We start from the raw sequence: 21,820 nt of genomic DNA on the forward strand, positions 1-21,820 counted from the left end.
TTTAACATCCCCACAAATGACCCCATCTCCCCATCTGCCTCTAAGCTTCTTTCGCTCACCTCCTCCCTTGGTCTCTCTCAACTCACAGCCTCTCCCACTCACAGGGATGGAAACACCCTGGATCTGGTCTTCCTCCGTCTCTGCTCTGCTGCCAACTTCACTAACTCCCCTCTCCCGCTCTCGGATCATTACCTCCTCTCTTTCTCTGTCACGCTCCCTAACATCTCTCCAGACCCACCTACCTACAGTACCTACAGGAACCTTAAGGCCATTCACACCCAGAACTTTGCTGAATCCCTACAGTCCTCTCTGTCCCCCATCTCTCTCCTCGCCTGCCCCAACCTGGCTGCCGCTCACTACAACACCGCTCTCAAACATGCCCTGGATTAAGCGGCGCCCCCCAGGACCCGAGCCATCCAATGTAGACCATGGCAACCCTGGCTCACGCCTCAAACGCGCTTCATCCGGCGGTGCTCTAGAAGTGCTGAACGGCTGTGGAGGAAATCGCAAACGTCCGCAGACTTCCTCCACTACAAATTCATGCTCAGAACCTACAACCTTGCCCTCCACCATGCCAAACACATCTATTTCACCTCTCTAGTCTCCTCACTATCCCACAACCCTAAACGGCTCTTTGATACTTTTCACTCTCTTCTCAGCCCTAAACCACAGCCCCCGGTGACGGATCTCAGTGCCGAAGAGCTGGCTGCTTACTTCAAAAAGAAAATAGATGACATCCGTCAGGAAATAACTTCCCAATCCCAGACCAGCCCTGACCCTAGTCATGTCAGCACTGCATCTAGCTCCTGCTCACTGTCTGTACTCAGACCAGCGACAGAGGAAGAAGTCTCCAAATTGCTCTTCTCTGCTCGCCCCACCACCTGCGCTAGCGACCCCCTCCCCTCACACCTCCTCCGTTCCTTCTCCCCAGTGGTCATCTCCCATCTCACCACTATATTCAACCTCTCTCTGACCTCTGGCATCTTTCCCTCTTCTTTCAAACACGCCATCATATCCCCATTGCTAAAGAAGCCGACTCTGGTCGCGACTGATGCTGCCAACTACTGACCCATCTCAAACCTCCTCTTCATCTCCAAACTACTAGAACGCCTGGTTTACTCCCGTCTTGTAAGCTACCTATCAGAGCACTCTCTCCTAGACCCCCTACAGTCTGGCTTTCGACCTCAACACTCGACAGAAACTGCCCTTACAAGGGTATCCAATGACCTACTGACAGCCAAATCGAGGGGCGATTACTCCCTACTGATCCTCCTCGACCTCTCCGCAGCATTTGACACTGTTGACCACAAACTCCTCCTCAGTATGCTACGCTCCTTTGGCCTAAAGGATACTGCCCTCTCCTGGTTCTCTTCCTACCTATCTGACCGCTCTTTCAGTGTCTCCTTTGCTGGCTCTACCTCCCCTCCTCTTCCCCTTGCTGTTGGGGTCACCCAGGGCTCGGTCCTCGGTCCCCTACTTTTCTGCATCTACACAGACCCTATTGGACAAACCATCAGGAGATTTGGCCTCCAATACCACCTGTATGCTGATGACACCCAGCTATACACCTCTTCCCGTGACATCTCTGCACCTTTACTCCAAAACATCACTAACTGTCTGTCCGCTGTCTCTAACACCATGTCCTCTCTCTACCTAAAACTAAACCTCTCCAAAACTGACTTACTGGTATTTCCACCCTCCACTAACCGACCTCCTCCTGACATCTCCATCTCAGTGTGTGGCACCACCATAACTCCTAGACAACACGCTCGCTGCCTTGGGGTCATATTTGATTCTGATCTCTCTTTTACCCCCTACATCCAATCTCTGGCCTGAACATGTCAGCTGCACCTCAAGAACATCGCAAGAATCCGCTCTTTTCTCACTGTGGACACGCTAAAAACACTCACTGTCGCCCTCATCCACTCCCGGCTGGATTATTGCAACTGGTTGCTGATCGGCCTCCCCTGCACCAGACTCTACCCTCTCCAATCCATCCTGAATGCGGCAGCCAGGCTCATCTTCCTGTCCAGCCGCTACTCGGACGCCTCTGCCCTGTGCCAGTCACTGCACTGGCTGCCCGTTAAATACAGAATTCAATTTAAACTCGCCACCTTCATCCACAAAGCCCTCCACAGTGCAACGCCCCCCTATATCGCCTCCCTCATCTCAATCCATCAACCAGCCCGGTCTCTCCGCTCTGCTAACGAAACCAGACTGAGCGCCCCTTTAATTCGAACTTTTCATTCCCGCCTCCAAGACTTCTCCAGAGCAGCACCGGTCCTCTGGAACGCACTACCAAAGGTTACCCGGGCAATCCAGGACTCGCAGAACTTCAGGCGTGCTCTAAAAACGCACCTCTTCAGGGAGGCATACCGAATTCCCTAAACAAACCCCTCTGTACTTCGCCTGATAACATGCTCCCTGACCTACTGACTGCAATCCCTGCTAGCTATCATAAACCGCTCCTGCAGTCATACTGTTTCTGCCGTCACACGGCTAAATGTCTGACCATTGTCTATGTGTATAGCATCCCTCACTCTCCACCTCACCATACCTGCACATCACAGGCCCCTTTACCTTCTGTATCCCCCATTACTTGTAGTATGTAAGCTCGTTGGAGCAGGACCCTCACCCCTATTGTTTCCATCAGCTGATTACTATGCAACCATGGTTCTGTAATGTTTGTACTTTTGTCTTTCTGTATCCCCTGTCTATGTAAGCGCTGCGGAATATGTTGGTGCTATACAAATAAAGTTTATTATTATTATTCAGCCACGTGTAGACAGCATGATGAGCTGGGTGTATGTCTAATGTGGCGAGGCAGAGCACAAGAGACCTCCCTCCACTGCCTTAGTACATACATTGTATTTGTTACATTTTCTTCTTTTCCAGCACAGTAACAGTTAAACAGAGGTGCTGGGTGCCACTCTTTGGCAGAAGCAGTGTTTATATCACAATGACTTGTCATCTGGTTCAGATCACGGTGTCATACTCAATGACCTGAAAGTTTGGAAAGTTTCTGAAGTTGTTGATAAGCTGCGGTGTGCATTCTCAGTAAAATACACTCTTGAGTGGCAATCTAATCAGTGGCACTTGAGATACATTCTGCACATACACTTCAAACTAGTCAGCTATAGAAAAGATCTGCACTTGCCAGCTGATATCATCTCACTTGCATAGTTTTATGATTTAGGGAGGAGAACTAGTAAGACTTCAAGGGAAAATCTTTCTGTCTTTAGCATTTAATGTTACCTCTCAGCCAAAACAATGCAATGACCAATATTACTTCATACAGTGGTCTATACCAGCTCTATGCAATCTTTCTTCAGAGCATATATGTGATTTAAAGTACTGTTACATCCAGTGATCCCAGGTGACGTCCTCTCTGACTAGAGTTGGTAATTTTTCCCACCCTTTCCATCTGGCCCAGAGCACCATGACTACTTCTCCTGGGCACAACTTGCCTATGCAGAATTTGACATCTACTGTAGACATTTTTGGCTCCTAGCTTTTCCAGTACCTTCTCTATGTTTTGCCCCCTTTTATAAATCTCCACAACAATACATCCATAGTGCTCCAGATAGAAATAATGCCATCTGTAGTGCCCCACATCATTATAGTATCCCCCATTTTGGCTCCTCATAGTAAGTGCTGCTTTTATTGCCCCCACACAGTAAAAGTGCCTCCTTGTGCTCATGGTTATTATTAATGCTCGCTCAGTATTTGTACCTCCTTTACGTCCCCACTTAATCTTTGTGACCCCCCCACTCAGTATTTATAGCCACCATTCAGTATTTATGGCCCTGTTATGCCCTCACGGAGTACCTAAAGCCCCTTTGCCTGCATAGTATTTGCGGCACCTTTCTACTGTAAAATAAGATTAGTACACACACTTCTGACGCCTCCCGCACAGCTCCACTGTCCTCGCTGCTCTGTTCTCCTCTAGACCCTTGGACACCAGCCACATGCTCGGATGCACGTGACCACTGTGGTCATTCCACAGCCTTATATGGCTGAGGCTGGGAATTGATTGCAGTAGTTGCATGCCATCATGGCCACTGCTTTCTGGAGTCAAGGGGAGAAGAAAGAGGTAGAGACAACAAAGCTGCAGAGGAAACGTCAGAAGTGAGTATAGCGTTCTCCTCTATTTTACAGCCGTTCCATGTTGGTGAACAGTGATGCGCCGATTCAGTGCAGATGCAATGCACATTACCAGAAAGAGCCGACCCCATCAGAAGACAATGTAAATTTCAGCGTAAATGTGTGATTTGGAATTTGAGCCGATTGCCCTGTTAAACCTCTGGTCATTCCATGGACTCTCAATATGGGTCTGTATCTAAATCTCCTGCAGTTGACGGTGGAAGACTTCCTGGATGATCTCCCCCTATTGTAGAAGAAGGCCACTATGAGTTGTAATGGAACAGGAAGTCATGTTTGTAAACAAACACATGCATCGCGCGGGTGCCGTGGGAGCAGGCAAAATGTATTGGCAACAGCAATGTAGGTAAGGCGGCTCTTCTTTACCACTATTTGGACTTGGGAATAGAGATGAGCGAGCATACTCGTCCGAGCTTGATACTCGTTCGAGTATTAGCGTGTTCGAGATGCTCGTTACTCGTGACGAGTACTACGCGGTGTTCGAGTTACTTTCACTTTCATCTCTGAGACGTTAGCGCGCTTTTCTGGCCAATAGAAAGACAGGGAAGGCATTACAACTTCCCCCTGCGACGTTCAAGCCCTATACCACCCCCCTGCAGTGAGTGGCTGGCGAGATTAGGTGTCACCCGAGTATTAAAATCTGCCCGCCCGCGGCTCGCCTCAGATGCCTTGTGACATAGCTCAGGGAAAGTGCTGTTGATGCCGGAGCTGCTATAGGGAGAGCGTTAGGAGTGATTTTAGGCTTCAAGAACCCCAACGGTTCTTCTTAGGCCATAGAAATCGCAGATCGCACCTATCTGCGATCTGTGATTCCTGTTCTCTTCTCTATATGCGCTCAATGGGGCCGGCGGCAGCAGCGCTGACCCCATTGAGAACATATAGAAGACAAATCATTCTTCTCTGCCACAGCTGTAACAGCTGTGGCAGAGAAGAACGATGTTTGCCCATTGAATTCAATGGAAACGGCAATACAGCAGGTTCCACTGAAAGCAATGGGCTGCCGGCGAGCGCAGGATGAATTGTCGGGAAGGGCTTAAATATATAAGCCCTTCCCTGCAATTCATCCAGAAATGTGTTACAATAAAAAAAAATAAAATATATATATATATATATATATATATATACTTACCTTACGGAGTTCAGCCGCGGCGGCCGGCAGTGGGTGTGAAGGGGGTGTGAGTCAGACTCAGCGCTGAGCCAATCAGGGGGCACGTCTGACTCACACCCACTGTAGGCCGGCCGCGCTGAACTCCGTCTGCCGGGACAAGGTAAGTATATACCGGCGTATAAGGCGACGGGGCGTATAAGACGACCCCCCAACTGTCACCTTATACGCCGGGAATACAGCGGAGCAAAAAATTAAAATCATTACTCACTTCCCCCGGCGTTCTGCGGCGCTGCTGCAGGCTGTCGCTCCCTCCTGGTCCCTGGCAGAGCATTGCTTTCTGGACGCAGGGCTTGAAATCGCCGCCTCCAGAAAGCTACTGTGATTAGCTAACACACGCCGTCAGCCAATCACAGCCATTCAATGACATCATTGTCATTGGCTGTGATTGGCTGAAGGCACGTGTGCTTTCTGGAGGTGGGGATTTCAAGCCCTGTGTCCAGAAAGCAATGCTCTGTCGGGGACCAGAAGGGAGTGACATCCTGCAGCAGCACCGCAGAACGCCGGGGTAAGTGAGTAATGATTTTTATTCTTTGCTCTGCTGTATTCCCGGCGTATAAGGTGACAGTTGGGGGGTCGTCTAATACGCCCCGTCGCCTTATACGCCGGTATATACGGTATATATTTTTTATTTTAACACATTTCTGGATGAATTGCAGGGAAGGGCTTCTATATTTAAGCCCTTCCCGACAATTCATCCCGCGCACGCCGGCAGCCCATTGCTTTCAGTGGAACCTGCTGTATTGCCGGCTCCATTGAATTCAATGGGCAAACATCGTTCTTCTCTGCCACAGCTGTTACAGAGGAGAACGATCTTTATGCTGACAGTGCGGGGGGGGGGGGGGGGCACTCTTGCCGCTATTGTGGCTTAATAGTGGGACCTTGGATCTTGAGATGCAGCCCAACATGTAGCCCCTCGCCTGCCCTATCCGTTGCTGTGTCGTTCCCATCACTTTCTTGAATTGCCCCGATTTTCACAAACGAAAACCTTAGCGAGCATCGGCGATATACAAAAATGCTCGGGTCGCCCATTGACTTCAATGGGGTTCGTTACTCGAAACGAACCCTCGAGCATCGCAAAAATTTCGTCCCGAGGAACGAGCACCCGAGCATTTTGGTGCTCGCTCATCTCTATTTGGGAACCCAGTTTTTGGTAAATTACACTTTGATCAGAAACCCCTTTAATAATCTTCCCACTGACTGTTGCTTGTACTCTTTTTAGGGCATCATGTGGATCACTATAAGTGCTGCAAGCCTTTAAATGTTCCAACCTCCTATAGACAGAGGAGGCACAGGAATTCCTGGACTTCTTACTGCTAGACATGTTAAGCTCTTTAAGTCTTGGGAACATCTCTAGTTTCTGTAAGGATTTGTTTCCCCCCGCATGTTATTTCTCAGGTTTCCTTGCAGGAAGTGTATCACAATGTCATTTAACTGATAGATCACAGCAGGAATTCCTCCCCTAATACTCATTTGTAGCTGCAAACATAGACAACATAGTTTACATAAATCAGCCCACTTCACAGTCATTAACGTTCATCCACTTGTATTAGGCCGCATTAACATGGCTAATAGCGAGTTATGGCCGAGATGACACAGCGCAGGACACTCCATCCTTGTGCTGGGCAATGTGCGAGACACCACACACTGCAGGACCTATGCTCATGCATGAATTGAATGAAAACAGGACCTACTTCAGTTCTTCCGTCTTGTCCAGTTGGTGCAAGAGGAAGATCCTCCATGTAAATTGACCCATTGAACACGTGCCTCATGCAATCTGATCACCCATGTAAATAAGCCATTAAAGCTGTGATGTACACTAAGGGTCCTTTTACATGGGCTGACCTGGCATTAGGCACAGATGCCCAGCAGGTCGTCCCGGCAATTATCATTTTTATGCCTTTACACAAGAATGAGCATTGCTGGGTGAATGGAGGAGGAGCAGTCCAAGGATCGTTCTGGCCCAGCCGCCTCCGTTCACGGTAGACAGGCAGTCAGTCATAAATGAACGACTGCCTGTTTACATGGCCGATCCGTCGTCCCATTTTATGCATGCTAAACTGAATGATGATCAAGAAACAAACATCTATGCATATAAGAGAAAGGGACTTGTTTTTTGTATAGCGCCAACTTATTCCGCAGCGCTTTCAGGTAATTTTTTTTATTCATTACCCCCCAGCAAGCTGGGTACTCATTTTACCGACCTTGGAGGGATGGAAGGCTCAGTCAACCTTGAGCCGGCTACCTGAACCATAGGGGATTGAACTCACAACATAGAGGTCATGAGTGAGAGCTTAGGACTGCTGCCTTAGCACTCTGCGCCCATATATTAGTTTGGTGCTTATATATGAATGAAAGGAGGAAACCAGAGGAGGGACAAGAGGAAGCCTACAGCCTACCTGTAATAGAAGTAGAAGAGATCTTCGCTGGACTCCAGGAGGTTTGAGGGTAGAGAAATGGTAGAAAAATAAAAACAGCCGCTGAAGCCTACAGCATTCTTAAAGAGCTATGACTTCTAAGGCTAGTTTCATACGGGCAATCACGATTTTGCAGCGAGAAAGTCGCGGCAAAAATGCATGTTTGTTCCTGTGATTTTTGAGCATCAGCGATGCTTTTTTTTTTTTTTAGAATAATCTCGCATCACTGCTGCCCGCCATAAAATAAGGCTGGCTTCACACGGGCGCGAAAATCACACGATTTTTGCGTGATGAGAGAGTCAGTAGAAAAGCAGATTATGAAACCAGTGATTTACAACGGTTTCCCTCCTACTAGTGATGTTTTCACTGATGCGATGTTGAGAGAACGAAAAATCGCGGCGTGCTCTGTCTTTCTGCGATGCGCTATTTATTTATTTTTTTATCTTTTATGTTTCCCTATGGAGCCTCCTTTTTATCGCAACGCAGCAAACTTACATGGCGATTTTAATATTAGAAAGTCCTATTGACCTTTGCGATAAAAAAAAATCACGTGATTTTATCGCAAACGGAAGCGATGCAAGATTATTCTTCAAAAAAAGCATTGCTGCCGCTCAGAAATCTTGGGAACAAAGACGCTATTTTGCCGCAATTTTCTCACGGAAAAATCGCAATCGCCTGTGTGAAACTATCCTTAGTTGCATTCTGTGCAAGCGTTTTCCAACTTTTACCTTTTGATGTCCAGGAATTGACTATTTTTGTGAACAGGGCAGAACTTCATATGGAGAATTGTTATGGCCAACAGTGTCACTTACTTCCTCCTGCCATCGTTCATGGTCGAGCCAGCTGGTGCCTGTTTTTTCCTCATTTCGACTTTTTGCCTGCCCTTTAGGGCAACCCACAAGGATGGTAAGACAGACACCCTATTGTTTGATGCCACCAGAGCATCAACATATAATTGATCCTGCTCGAATCATCACTGTGACGCCAGTGCTTCTGTCAGATTTTCCTCCTGGGAAAACCTTTGTTTCATCTGCCAAGCTCCGTCAGATCCTGTCCAGGGTCATGACTTCCGAGTGGCTGAATATCCAGGTGTCAAAAATACAATGGATATTATTTCCCTCCAATATTGGTGGTTTTCTTTGCCCAGAGATGTGCAGGATTACTTGGCTGCATCGTGATCTGGGTTGTAGTGGACAGATTTCCAAAGATGGTACATTTTGTCTCTCAACCTAGTCTTTTCTCAGCTGTTCATCTGGTTCCCCTATTGATGGAGAAGATCCTTCAATTCAAAGGACTTTCTCAGTGAATTGACTCCCAATGTGGTGTTCAATTCAACCCCTGCTCTTGGAGGGCACTTTATGGATTGCTAGATGATAAGCTGCATTTCTTCTCTTCGTACCACCCCCAATCCAATGGACAGGTGGAACGAGTCAATCAGTCTCTTGAGATCTTCTTACAGCATTTTGTGTCTTCCTGGCAAGATGAGTCTGCTATAATAACCTAGCCTGTGAATCCATAGGAGTCTTTCCATTCTTTCCTGTCTATGGACATCATCCATGGGTTCTTCTTCTGATTTTACAGCTTCAGATGTACTAGAAGCCAACAATACATACCAGGAGTTCTTGAAGATTTTGCAGGGAGCCTTTTGCAGGAAAGCCTTTGCCCTATGCAGTCATCAGAATAAAACAGTGTGGACAAAAAGACTTCTGCCTGGCTTCTTTTCTAGGGACTATGTTTGGTTGTCCTCTAAGAACAAGGATGCCCTCTTTCAAATTTGTGCCCAGATATCTGGGTCCTTTCCAAGTTTTGAAACAACTTAATCCAGTGGCCTACAGACTATAACTGCTTTTTCTTGGCATATTCCTAACACCTTCCCTGTCTCCCCTCTGAAACTGCTGATCCTTAATTTTTTTCCAAATCTTCTGTCCTGACTCTTGCAGATGCTATTTCTAACGAGAAATTTGAAGTTAAAGGAATTCTGGATGCCAAAAGTTTTATATAGTGGACTGGAAGGATTATGGTCAAGAAGAGAGATCTTGGGAGGCTGCTGGGAATATTAATGCTCTGTCTCTCCTGAAGAAATTTGACTTGCATTCTGACCCTAAGAGGAGGGGGTGTAAGGAGAGTACGATTATAGACACTGGCCATGGCCGATGGTGTCATTTACCACCTCCTGCTATTGGTCATTGTCAGCACTGTGTTCCCTGTGTGACCTTTGGCAGATTCTGAATCTTCTGACAGCTTCCTGGTCCCCAAAGAGTCTGCATGTGCAGCGTCTGAGCAGGGCGCGCCAAAATGAGATAGACCAGGGGAAGAAAGATGGTTTCATGGGGGGCTCTACAATCTCTCCTGGCAATGGCAGCAAGGTGCCTGGCTCAGTCATTGCACAGTGGCAAAAGGGTTTTGTAATACATCGTTTGTAACGGGGTTTGTCATGTGATGCCAGCGCTTAATCCGGAACTCCAATAGTTAATGGTGAAATAACTTACACAAGTCCTGGTAGCTTTGATTTAGCAAACTGGAAGCACACAGTTTTGCTTCAGCTTGTTTTTGTAATGCAACAATAACAACAATAGCATTCTTGCAGTAATTAGCAGAGATATTACTTTGAGGCAGAATAAACGTTAATGCACAGTTGAATTCAATATGGCACAATTTAACCTTCAACGCTCTCTCTCTCTATTTGAATCTAGAGGTTAGTCAGTAGAATTCTCACAGTCCTAGTTATCTGTTGGGCTTACTGGTAGATTATAACGCAGTTAAAGAAATGGACTTTAAGATGGGCCTGTTTACTTTCCCTGGCTTTGACTTCACCAGGTTTGTGTAACTCTCTGTTTTGGTGGAACAGGTCCCAAACTTTCTCATCCACACTGCTGCTGATGAAGAAGCTGGTGAATCCTGGGTTCCTCACTCAAGGACACGATATCTTTGCTCTCACTGCAGAATTCCTCCTGTATGTCCTACCCTGACGACTGCCTCCTCTCGACCCTCTCTACCAACTGACTAACTCCTTCACTTGCTTGGTTCCCACACTTTCTGTCTACACCTCCCCCTAACATCCTGCCTCATCCTGATATCTCTGGACAATCACACCATCCCTCTCCGCATAATAAGCAGCCAGCTGTTTCCAAGCAGTTAGCTTTAGCTTTGAGATGAAAGGCGAAAATATGGTTTTTCTGACGTACAGCACCTTTTATGTCTCCTAGGAGCCCATAATCTGGTGTTACAGGACAGATGATTGTGCAGCTATACTGGAGGACCTTCCGGGCCACTACACATGCATGGCTGGTGTGCTACTTACAGGCAGCACGCACACCTAGCTTTTCCTGCCCCACAAATCCTGATAGGCTCTAGTCTATTTAAGGCACCCTCCTTCAGTAGAGTGTGCCTGACAATTAGTCTACTAATGTTGAAAAGTGTTTGATTTCTTTCTGGTTTCCTGGGTTGAATCTACACCTATCTCATCTAGCTTTTCCTGATTTCTCCTCACCTGACCTTAGCTTGGTTATTGGCGGTAATTTCTCTGCCTGCCCTGATCTTAAGCCTGCCTGCTTGTCAACGACACAAACAATCCACATGTCCTCAGCCAACTCTGCTCTTCAACTTTGACTTGGTCTACACCCTTCATTACTGCATTACGGTATAGCTGACCAAGTCGTATCAGCTGCTTCTTAACTGAGATTATTTTAGAGTAGTGGTCTGGGGTTTTCTGCAGATCCCAATTGGTGGGGTTAAAGAGTGAAAACCCTAAGTCATATCCCTTTAGAGGCTCAGCATACCCATATCTGCTGCCGTGACAAGATTACGGTGAACAATGGAAAAAAATCAGATTCAAAGCTTTTATTGAGAAGCTAATCAGCTTAGGGCTCGGTCAGATGAGCGATTATTTTAGCGCATGAATAACCATGCTACAAAAATCGCACATCGCGTGTAGAAACTTCGCGTGGCCGGGTACATTTGCACTCACATGTCCTATCTTTTGCAGGTGCGATTATTTAGCACCTCTAAAAAACAGACATGTGACCGCTTTCATTGGAAAGCATTAGTTCTAATAGAGACGATTTTTAGGCGCGCCTATTCAGCGCTAAAAAAACCCAAAACAATTGCTCGTCTGACCGCGGCCTAAACTGTATCATCAGAAAATTACATACTATGTTGTTTAAATTAATTCAGTTTTGCAGTTCTCACATTGGCCACTAGAGCACAAACACTAAGCTGATACTTCCTTTTTTCTGTAGCTCACTTGTAAACTTTGCTGTATAAACTGTGGCAGAATTAAAAGTGTCATTTCATTATTTTTAATGACAAATAATAACTTTTTGTTACCACTGGATATGTAAATAAGACAGAACTAATGCTTAGCAGCTCTATACTTATGAAAAGGTCCTATATGGATCTCCCTGGACTCTGGAGGAAAGGGCTGCAATTAATCTCTTCTTAGAGACTATATCAGTCTATGGACATGTCTCAGACCATTAATTTCAGCTGCCATAAAGCACGCGCCCTGCTGCAATGTTTATACAGAAAATACAGGCAGTGTGTCTCTGATATGGCCGCCTCCAGAGAAGTGAAATAAATAATAAATAGCTACATTTGAGAAAACACTATAAACACTTTATTTCTTTTGTACAGACTCATATCTAATTAATAGGATTCTAATTAGAGAGTAGCGTGCTTCAGTCGTACAAAACATAGTAGGAAAGTTTTTATTGCAATGTTGGAACATTCACTGGTGGATGGCCCACTAGCTTCTTCCATCATTTTCCGGAGCCCTGAGCTCTCCATTTCTTCTACACAGTCAGCTTCTTGGTCTGCTGATATGACTTCTGCAGTACAGTCATTCTGTGACACTTGACCCTTTCTCAGGAACTTTACAAGTTTATACAGGTGCCTGGGGCAAAACTGTTATTATGTTGCAAAATTTGTCAGTAACCAGACTTTGTGTGCCCTTATTTAAGTCGTTTTCCAGCGCTAAACTATTGATGACCCACCTGCAGTATGCATCATCTATAGTTAGGGATTAGAGATGAGCGAGTATACTCGCTAAAGGCAATTGCTCGAGCGAGCATTGTCTTTAGCGAGTATCTCCCCCGCTCGAGACTGCAGGTTCGGGTGCCGGCGCGGGGGAGCGGTGACTAGCGGCAGTCAGCAGGAGGGAGAGAGGGAGGGAGAGAGGGAGAGAGAGATCTCCCCTCCGTTCCGCCCCGCTCTCCCCCGCAGCTCCGTGCCCGCTGTGGGCACCCGAACCTGCAGTCTCGAGCGGGGGAGATACTCGCTAAAGGCAATGCTCGCTCAAGCAATTGCCTTTAGCGAGTATACTCGCTCATCTATATCAGGGATCCATTGCTGATGATCCCTGCAGATCAACTGATTTAGGCCTCATGTCCACGGGGAAAATCGGGCCCGCTACGGATTCTACATGTAGAATCTGCAGCGGGTCCCTCCTGCCCCGCGGACATGAGCGCTGAAAATAAGAATTTATAAGAATTTACCTATCCGTAGCGGGCGGCGAAGGTCGGCTCTTCCTCACGGCCGGATCTTCTTTTTCGGCCGGCGGATGAATTCCTCACGCCGGCGGCACGTCGCCGGCACGTCGTCGATGTGCCGCGCGCATGCGCCGGGCACATCCGCCGAGCCGAAGCAAGGGAGATGCGGCCGTGAGGAAGAGAAGACTTTCCCGGCCCGCTGCGGGTGAGTAAATTCTTTTAAATTCCTATTTTAGGTCTCCCGCGGATCCGGGCGGCTTCCATAGGCTTCAATAGAAGCCCGCGGGAGCCGTCCCCGCGGGAGACCCGCACGAAAATGGAGCATGGTCCAGATTTTTTCATGCTCCATTTTTTTTAAAATCCCTTTTATTGACCATCCGCGGGTATTTATCTACCCGCGAGTGGTCAATGCATCCCTATGGGGTGCGGATCCGCGTGCAGGTAATCCGCTGCGGATCCTAAATCATATTTTCCCCGTGGACATGAGGCCTTAGGTGACAGCGGCACTCGGGTGAGCGCCGCTGTCACTTCAGTCCATAACAGGCACAGTGCCATTCATTGTATAGCAGCTGTGCCTGGTACCACAGCTTTGTCCCAGTCACTTGAATGGGATGGAGTTGCTCTCAGTCCATGTAACAAATGCACATGATGTCACTGGCCTGACAAGTGCCTGCATTGCAGCCCTGTCATTCGGCTGATTGGCGGAGATCAGAAGCTATGGACCCCCAATGATCAACTTAGTATGGGTCATCAATAGTTTAGTGTCAGAAAAACCCCTTAATTGGGGAAGCACCTGTAAAACCTGTACTTGCAATCTCAACTCATTAATTGAAATAACTTTTGCCAATTAGCTCTTGGGGAAGTCAATAACACAAGGGGATCACTTACTTTTACTACCTGCCTTGTGAATATTACTCCATATGCTCAATCAAAGTCACAGACAGAACGGTCTCTGTGTTATTATTTACATTGTGCCTGTTCATAATTGGGACTTAGATACCAGTCAGACTGTACTTGCTGCACGCAGCGGCTCATGGTTTTTATCCTCCTCTCCTAATTGCCATGGCAGCCAGCATCCTGTGTCCTTTTTGTGCTGCAGTGTCTCCTTATACTGTCAGTGCCATCCCTTAGGGTTTGCATGCGTGGGCGGCCTGCCTCTTTAAGGATGAGTGCGCATACCCAGTTTACCTGCCCCCAGCTAACCCTTTCCCTTGTTATTTAAGGCACCCTCCCTTAGAGATGAGTGACTGGTTAATAGGTTCTGTTTGGTCCTGCTAAGCTGCTATTGGTTTTTGGTTTTGCCCCATAACTATTCAACCAGCTTTCCTGTCTTCTCCTGTCCTGAACTCAGCTAGTACAATTAGCTTTCCTGGTTTCTTCTGTCCTGACCTCAGCTTGTACATTGACCATGGTTTATTTGGCTGCCACCTGCCCTAACGCTCTCTGTCTATTTGGCTTCTCTCACACGAGCGCATATCGGCCGTCTGTTTTCACAGCCGGCCGATATGCGCTACCTTCGGAAAGAAAAATCTGGTGAACGGGCGCACAAATCAAACGTTTGTGCGCCTGTTCATATGGCCTGGTGAGGCCGGCACAAATGCACTGAGCTCAAGAGGCCATCACCCATTTCCCCTCCCTCCCCATCGCAGGCTCACCTTTTGTTCCTCCCCGCTTGTTCTGTGCAATGAGGAGGGGTGGGGCAGGGGCGGAGCTAAGCACTGGTCTGCCCCGTCTCATCCCATTGATGGCTATGGACAAGGGGAAGGGAGAGGGAGGGCGCTTAGCTCTGCCCACATCCCGGCCCTTGTCCATAGCCATCAATGGGAGGAGGCAGGGCGGACCGTTGCTTAGCTCCACCCCGATCTCACCCCCTGCCATTGCAGAGAACGAGTGGGGAGGAATGAGAGGTGAGCCTGCACAGGGGGAGGAGAACAGAGGGAGGGAGTTTAGCAACCACGCTGCTAAACTCCCTCTCATCTACGGCGGCTGCCATGGGCTCCCATAGGAGCCCATGCAGCGGCCAACGTATTCCGGCCTAAAAGATTGTTCCAGGGCTATCTTTAGGGCCCGACGTAAAAACACCCGGCGCTATATTGGTTTGGCCAGGCATTTTCACGTCTCAGAAATACGCCCATGTGATCTGATGCATTGGAATCCAAAGCATCAGATCACAGCGCATATCAGCCGGCCATGAAAACGGCCGTCCGATATGCGTTCATGTGAAAGAAGCCTTTCTCTGTTTGTGCGTGAACTCAGCCTGTCCTGATCCCAGCCTGCGATATTGACTATGTCTCCATCAGTCCCTCTGGTACCGTGCCTATGACCTGTCTGCGTCAGCTGCCACTATACTAGGGCCTCTCTTGATGCAACTCTATGCTTGACACCCCATATCTTGTATTATTGACTAATATTTTAGTACATCCACTTCTTTTTCATTAATTTACATTTATGAATATTAATTTCCATTCTATCTGTTGGCCTATGCTTGATGCAACTTTTGGTCCACATGACTACGTGATTTATATCCATTTTTAATTAATTTTCCCATTACATATATGTAACCGTATTGTTGCATTTTACTATACACCCTTTTCCCAATTGTCTTCATTTTCTTTTATTTCCCCGTCTCCCATCACTTGTCTCACTTCTTTTCATAAATAGATTTTCAAAATAACAAAAAGTTTCTTTCCGCGCTCGGCCTGTGGATCTTCTTGTGTGGAATAAAAAAATCAAATAAACTGTCACGGAGGACAGTTTTTTATAATCTCCTTTGCGAAATTGAGAACACGGGAGATGTTTTGGATTTTTAGAATGAACACTTTAACCCCGTTTGGTCTTAATGAGGTTTTAGAAAAATTTTAAAATGTTGATATTTTTAAGTATAATATTAATTACCATTTTTGTTGAAAAAATTTTATGCTGAAAGTATATTGTTTATATAAGATTCCTTTTTTATCCATAATGGGTCGTTTTAAAAGGATATCCCCTATGATGTATATTTCTCTCTGGTATATTTTTACTATATTATATCACTATGATGTTTTGCATGTAATCAGTTTTTAGACGTAAGCAGCGATGTCATAAATAGGTCTTTAGTTTTTTAAATACATATTTGTTTAATGGAATTTTTCTGTATAGTTCATAATTATGATTTCTAATTTTTATTTGAAGAAATAATATTATTTAGCTTCCTTTTGGAGGTCGGAGCGACCCTTAATATAGCGACACAACGGGAGCCCTGCAGCTTCCCGTGCTATGTAATTGACTAGTGCAGGTTTGCACAGATACGCATTTACCGTTCCACATTATGGATTCTACGTTCAATAGTAGCGCACACTTGCGCTAATACACCTTTTCACTACAGAGCCATGACGCTCATACATTGCGCCGGAGCGCCACGCCACGAGAGCGCACGCCGAGCACCTGTAACTCCCACCTCCAAAAGGTAAGACCGACTATTTAAAAGATGTATTTTTAATGTATTGGTACACTTGAGAAAGGCGTCTGAGAACGCCGAAAACGCGTTGTCCATCTACTACAGCAAGTTGTTTCTTGCATGCAACTTTTTTTATTTTGTATTTTGGGAATAAATATACTATTATAAAAAACTGTCCTCCGTGACAGTTTATTAGATTTTTTTATTCCACACAAGAAGATCCACAGGACGAGCGCGGAAAGAAACTTTTTGTTATTTTGAAAATCTATGTATTTAACCCATTGAAGTGCCTCTCTCTGGGATCCTTCATTCCAGCGGCTCTCCTTCTTCATTGAAGGATTTCTGAAGTTTCTTCATTTACTACGGGCATACTTGGACTACAGGTGCAAGCGGGTTGTTCCTAGCGCTGCATAGGAACCCCGCTATGCACCAGGTGAGTCAGTCTCATTGATTACTATATGGTGGCGCGGATTGTCATTTGAATTTTTCTTTTCATAAATGTGTCTTAAAGACTCTTAATTGATTATGCAGAATTGTGCTTGAGAAAAGAGCATACAGGCTCAGAAACGCGCTGCATTTTGTCTCTATCTAATAAACCACTGTTTATATATTGATCAAGTTTCCACTAAAGATCAGTGAGCACACTGGTCTGAGCTTGATGCTCGTCCGAGCATTAGGGTACTCGAGATGCTCGTTACTCGAGACGAACACCACGCAGTACTCGAGTCAATTGCATTTCCTTCCCCGCATGTTTAGCGCCATTTTCTGGCCAATAGACATGCAGGGAAGGCATTACCACTTCCCCCTGTGATGTGCCAGCCCAATCCCATCCCCCAACAGTGAGTGGCTGGTGAGATCAAGTGACCGCCGAGTATTTAAAGCTGTCCCGCCCGCGGCTCGCCTCAGACACACACTGGGAGATTATAGGGAAAGTGCTGCTGAGATAGGGAAAGTGGTAGTGTAGGATTCCTGTCTTCAAGAACCCCAACGGTCCTTCTTAGGGGCCACATCTGACAGTGTGCATTACTCTTGTGGCTGGCTGGGAGCAGTTTTGCACAAAAAAAATTTTTTTTTTCATCTGGGGTTGTGCAGGCCATTACAGCTACAGCGTTCTAAGTCTGCAGTCTGTAATGCAGAGTATAGGGAAAGTGGTACAGAGACAGGGACAGTGGTAGTGTAGGATCCTGTCTACAAAAACCCCAAAGGTCCTTCTTAGGGCTACCTCTGACCGTGTGCATTACTGTTGTGGCTCCTGGGAGTTGTAGTGCTTCACTATTACGCAGCTAGGCCTGTTTGCAGCCTTCCGTATAATTTTTTTCTGTCTGGAGTTTGCGTTACAATACCGCTGTCAGCCTCCAACTGTACGCCAATAATTCCATAATTATTTACACCGCTCTGTGTCTGCAGTGAATTATACGCACAGCCCAGGCCCAACACAGACACTTGTAGAGGGAAAGTGATATACACAGTATATAGCCTGTATTCTTTTTCAAACAAAAAAAAACAGCTCCTTCGTTGGCCTGCATCTGACCATGTGCATTTTGCTGGGTGCCTGCTGGGAGTTGTAATGCTTCACTATTACGCAGCTAGGCCTGTTTGCAGCCTTCCGTACTATTTTTTTCTGTATGGAGTTTGAGTTACAATACCGCTGTCAGCGTGGAAGTGAACGCAAATAATTCCATACTTATTTATACCGTTCTGTGTCTGCAGTGAATTACACCGCAGTCTCATCGCTAAATAGTACTGTAATATTACCGGGGCCACTGCAAAGTATTACAGCTCTGCTGCTGTGCACAGCGTCTCACAATATCCTTTCCTTGGTGGGGTTGAGATCACCGCAGTTACCAGCACTATCCACTGGCTTTAGAGTCTTCTCCCACTCCATACAGCCTCTCTTATCTACAAGTCTCTGCGAGCGGTAAATTACCCCTAGGTATCAGCGCATGACAGCGGGTTACTTTTTTCCTAGTCACAGCATAGAGCCTCCGCTATCTACAAGTCTCTGTGTGCTGTGAATTAAGCCACAGTTGTCAGTGCTGTACAGTGGGGTAATTTATTTGGGCCCTGCTCTATTCTTAATCCGCCATGATGAGGAGTAGTGGTAAGGGTCGAGGACGTGGACGCGGAGGTACAAGTGAGGGTGTGGGCACAGGCCGAGTTCCTGGTCCAGGTGAATCACAGCTGGCTGCTGCGGGAGTAGGAGAGAGGCAAGTTTCTGGGGTCCCCAGCTTCATATCACAATTTATGGGTCCGCGTGGTAGACCTTTATTACAAACAGAGCAGTGTGAGCAGGTCCTGTCGTGGATGGCAGAAAATGCATCCGGCAATGTATCGACCACCCAGTCTTCTACGCCGTCCACTGCTGCAACTCTGAATCCTCTGGCTGCTGCTCCTCCTTCCTCCCAGCCCCCTCACTCCATGAAAATGACATATTCTGAGGAGCAGGCAGACTCCCAGGAACTGTTCTCGGGCCCCTGCCTTGAGTGGGAAAAAATGGTTCCTCTTTCACCTGAGGAATTTGTCGTGGCCGATGCCCAACCTTTGGAAAGTTCCCGAGGTCCGGGTGATGAGGCTGGGGAATTCCGGCAACTGTCTCAAGAGCTTTCAGTGGGTGAGGAGGATAATGATGATGAAAAGACACAGTTGTCTGTCAGTGAGGTAGTGGTAAGGGCAGTAACTCCGAGGGAGGAGTGCACAGAGGATTCAGAGGAAGAGGAGCTGGACGATGAGGTGACTGACCCCACCTGGTTTGCTAAGCCTACTCAGGACAGGTCTTCAGAGGGGGAGGCAAGTGCAGCCGCAGGGCAGGTTGAAAGAGGCAGTGGGTTGGCCAGGGGTAGAGGCAGGGCCAGAGCGAATAATCCCCCCACTGTTTCCCAAAGCACACCCTCGCGCCAAGCCTCCATGCAGAGGGCTAGGTGTTCAAAGGTGTGGATGTTTTTCAGTGAGAGCGCGGATGACCGACGAACAGTGGTGTGCAACCTGTGTCGCGCCAAGATCAGCCGGGGAGCCACCACTACCAGCCTCCCCACTACCAGCATGCACAGGCATATGATGGCCAAGCACCCCACAAGGTGGGACGAAGGCCGTTCACCGCCTCCGGGTCGCACCACTGCCTCTTCCCCTGTGCCACAACCTGCCACTGAGATCCAACCCCCCTCTCAGGACACAGGCATGAGCTCCTCTCGGCCTGCACCCACACCCTCACCTCCACTGTCCTCAACCCCATCCAGCAATGTCTCTCAGCGCAGCGTTCAGCTGTCGCTAGCGCAAGCGTTGGAGCGAAAGCGCAAATACGCCGCCATGCACCTGCACACTCAAGCTTTAAACGTGCACATTGCCAAATTAATCCGACTGGAGATGCTGCCGTATAGGCCTGTGGAAACGGAGGCTTTCAAAAACATGATGGCAGCGGCGGTCCTGCGCTACTCGGTCCCCAGTCGCCACTATTTTTCCCGGTGTGCCGTCCCAGTCCTTTACCAGCACGTCTCCCTCAACATAAATCGTGCCCTCACCAACGCAGTTACTTGGAAGGTCCCCTTAACCACAGACACGTGGACAAGTACTGGCGGGCAGGGCCACTATATCTCTCTGACGGCACATTGGGTAAATTTGGTGGAGGCTGGAACCGAGTCAAAGTCTGGGACCGCTCATGTCGTACCCACACCCAGAATAACGGGTCCTTCCTCGGTTCTGGTATCTGCGGCGGTCTATGCCACCTCCTCTAAACCCTCCCCCTCCTCCTACGCAACCTCTACCTCTCAATTAAGAAGTGTGAGCAGCACGTCGCCAGCAGTCGGTGTGGCGTGGCAGCACAGCGGTGGGCAAGCATCAGCAGGCCGTGCTGAAACTACTCAGCTTAGGTGACAAGAGGCACACGGCCCCCGAACTGTTGCAGGGTCTGACAGAGCAGACCTTCTCTGGCTTTCACTGCTGAGCCTCCAATCGGGCATGGTCGTGTGTGTGACAACGGCCGTAACCTGGTGGCGGCTCTGCAGCTCGGCAGCCTCACACACGTGCCATGCCTGGCCCACGTCTTCAATCTGGTGGTTCAGCAGTTTCTAAAAAGCTACCCGCACTTATCTGACCTGCTCGGCAAGGTGCGCCGCGTCTGTGCACATTTCCGCAAGTCCACCACGGACGCTGCCACCCTGAGGACCCTGCAACATCGGTTTAATCTGCCAGAGCACCGACTGCTATGCGACGTGCCCACACGGTGGAATTCTATGCTGCACATGTTGGCCAGGCTCTATGAGCAGCGTAGAGCAATAGTGGAATACCAACTCCAACATGGGCGGCGTAGTGGGAGTCAGCCTCCCCAATTCTTTACCGAGGAGTGGGCCTGGATGGCAGACATCTGTCAGGTCCTCGGAAACTTTGAGGAGTCTACCCAGATGGTGAGTGGCGACGCTGCAATCATTAGCGTTACCATCCCGCTGCTATGCCTGCTGAGAAGTTTTCTGCAAGGCATAAAGGCTGAAGCTTTGCGGTTGGAACAGGAGATGGGGGATGACAGTATGTCACTTGATAGCCAGACCACCCTCATGTGCATATCTCAGCGCGTTTTGGAGGAGGAGGAGGAGGGGGAGGAGCAGGAGCAGGAGGAGAGGGAGAGACAGCTGGGCACACTGCAGAGGGTCCCCATGCTGCTTGCCTTTCATCTGTTCAGTGTGTATGGGCTGTGGAGGAGGATTCTGAAAGTCATCTTCCTAGTGAGGACAGCCACGTCTTGCATACTGGCACCCTGGCACACATGGCTGACTTCATGTTAGGCTGCCTTTCTCGTGACCCTCGCATTAGACGCATTCTGGCCAACACGGATTACTGGATGTACACCCTTCTTGACCCACGGTACAAGGAGAACCTTTCCACTCTCATTCCTGAAGAGGAAAGGGGTTCGAGAGTGATGCAATACCACAGGGCCCTGGTGTACAAAGTGATGCTAAACTTCCCATCTGACAGCGCTAGCGGCAGAAGGCGCAGTTCCGAGGGCCAAGTAGCAGGCGAGGCGCTGAGATCAGGCAGCATGTTCAGTGCAGGCAGGGGAACACTCTCCAAGGCCTTTGCCAGCTTTATGGCTCCCCAGCAAGATTGCGTCACCACTCCCCAGTCAAGGCTGAGTCGGAGGGAGCACTGTAAAAAGATGGTGAGGGAG

Source organism: Eleutherodactylus coqui, chromosome 12 (assembly GCF_035609145.1).
Source record: "Eleutherodactylus coqui strain aEleCoq1 chromosome 12, aEleCoq1.hap1, whole genome shotgun sequence".
Classification (NCBI taxonomy): domain Eukaryota; kingdom Metazoa; phylum Chordata; class Amphibia; order Anura; family Eleutherodactylidae; genus Eleutherodactylus; species Eleutherodactylus coqui.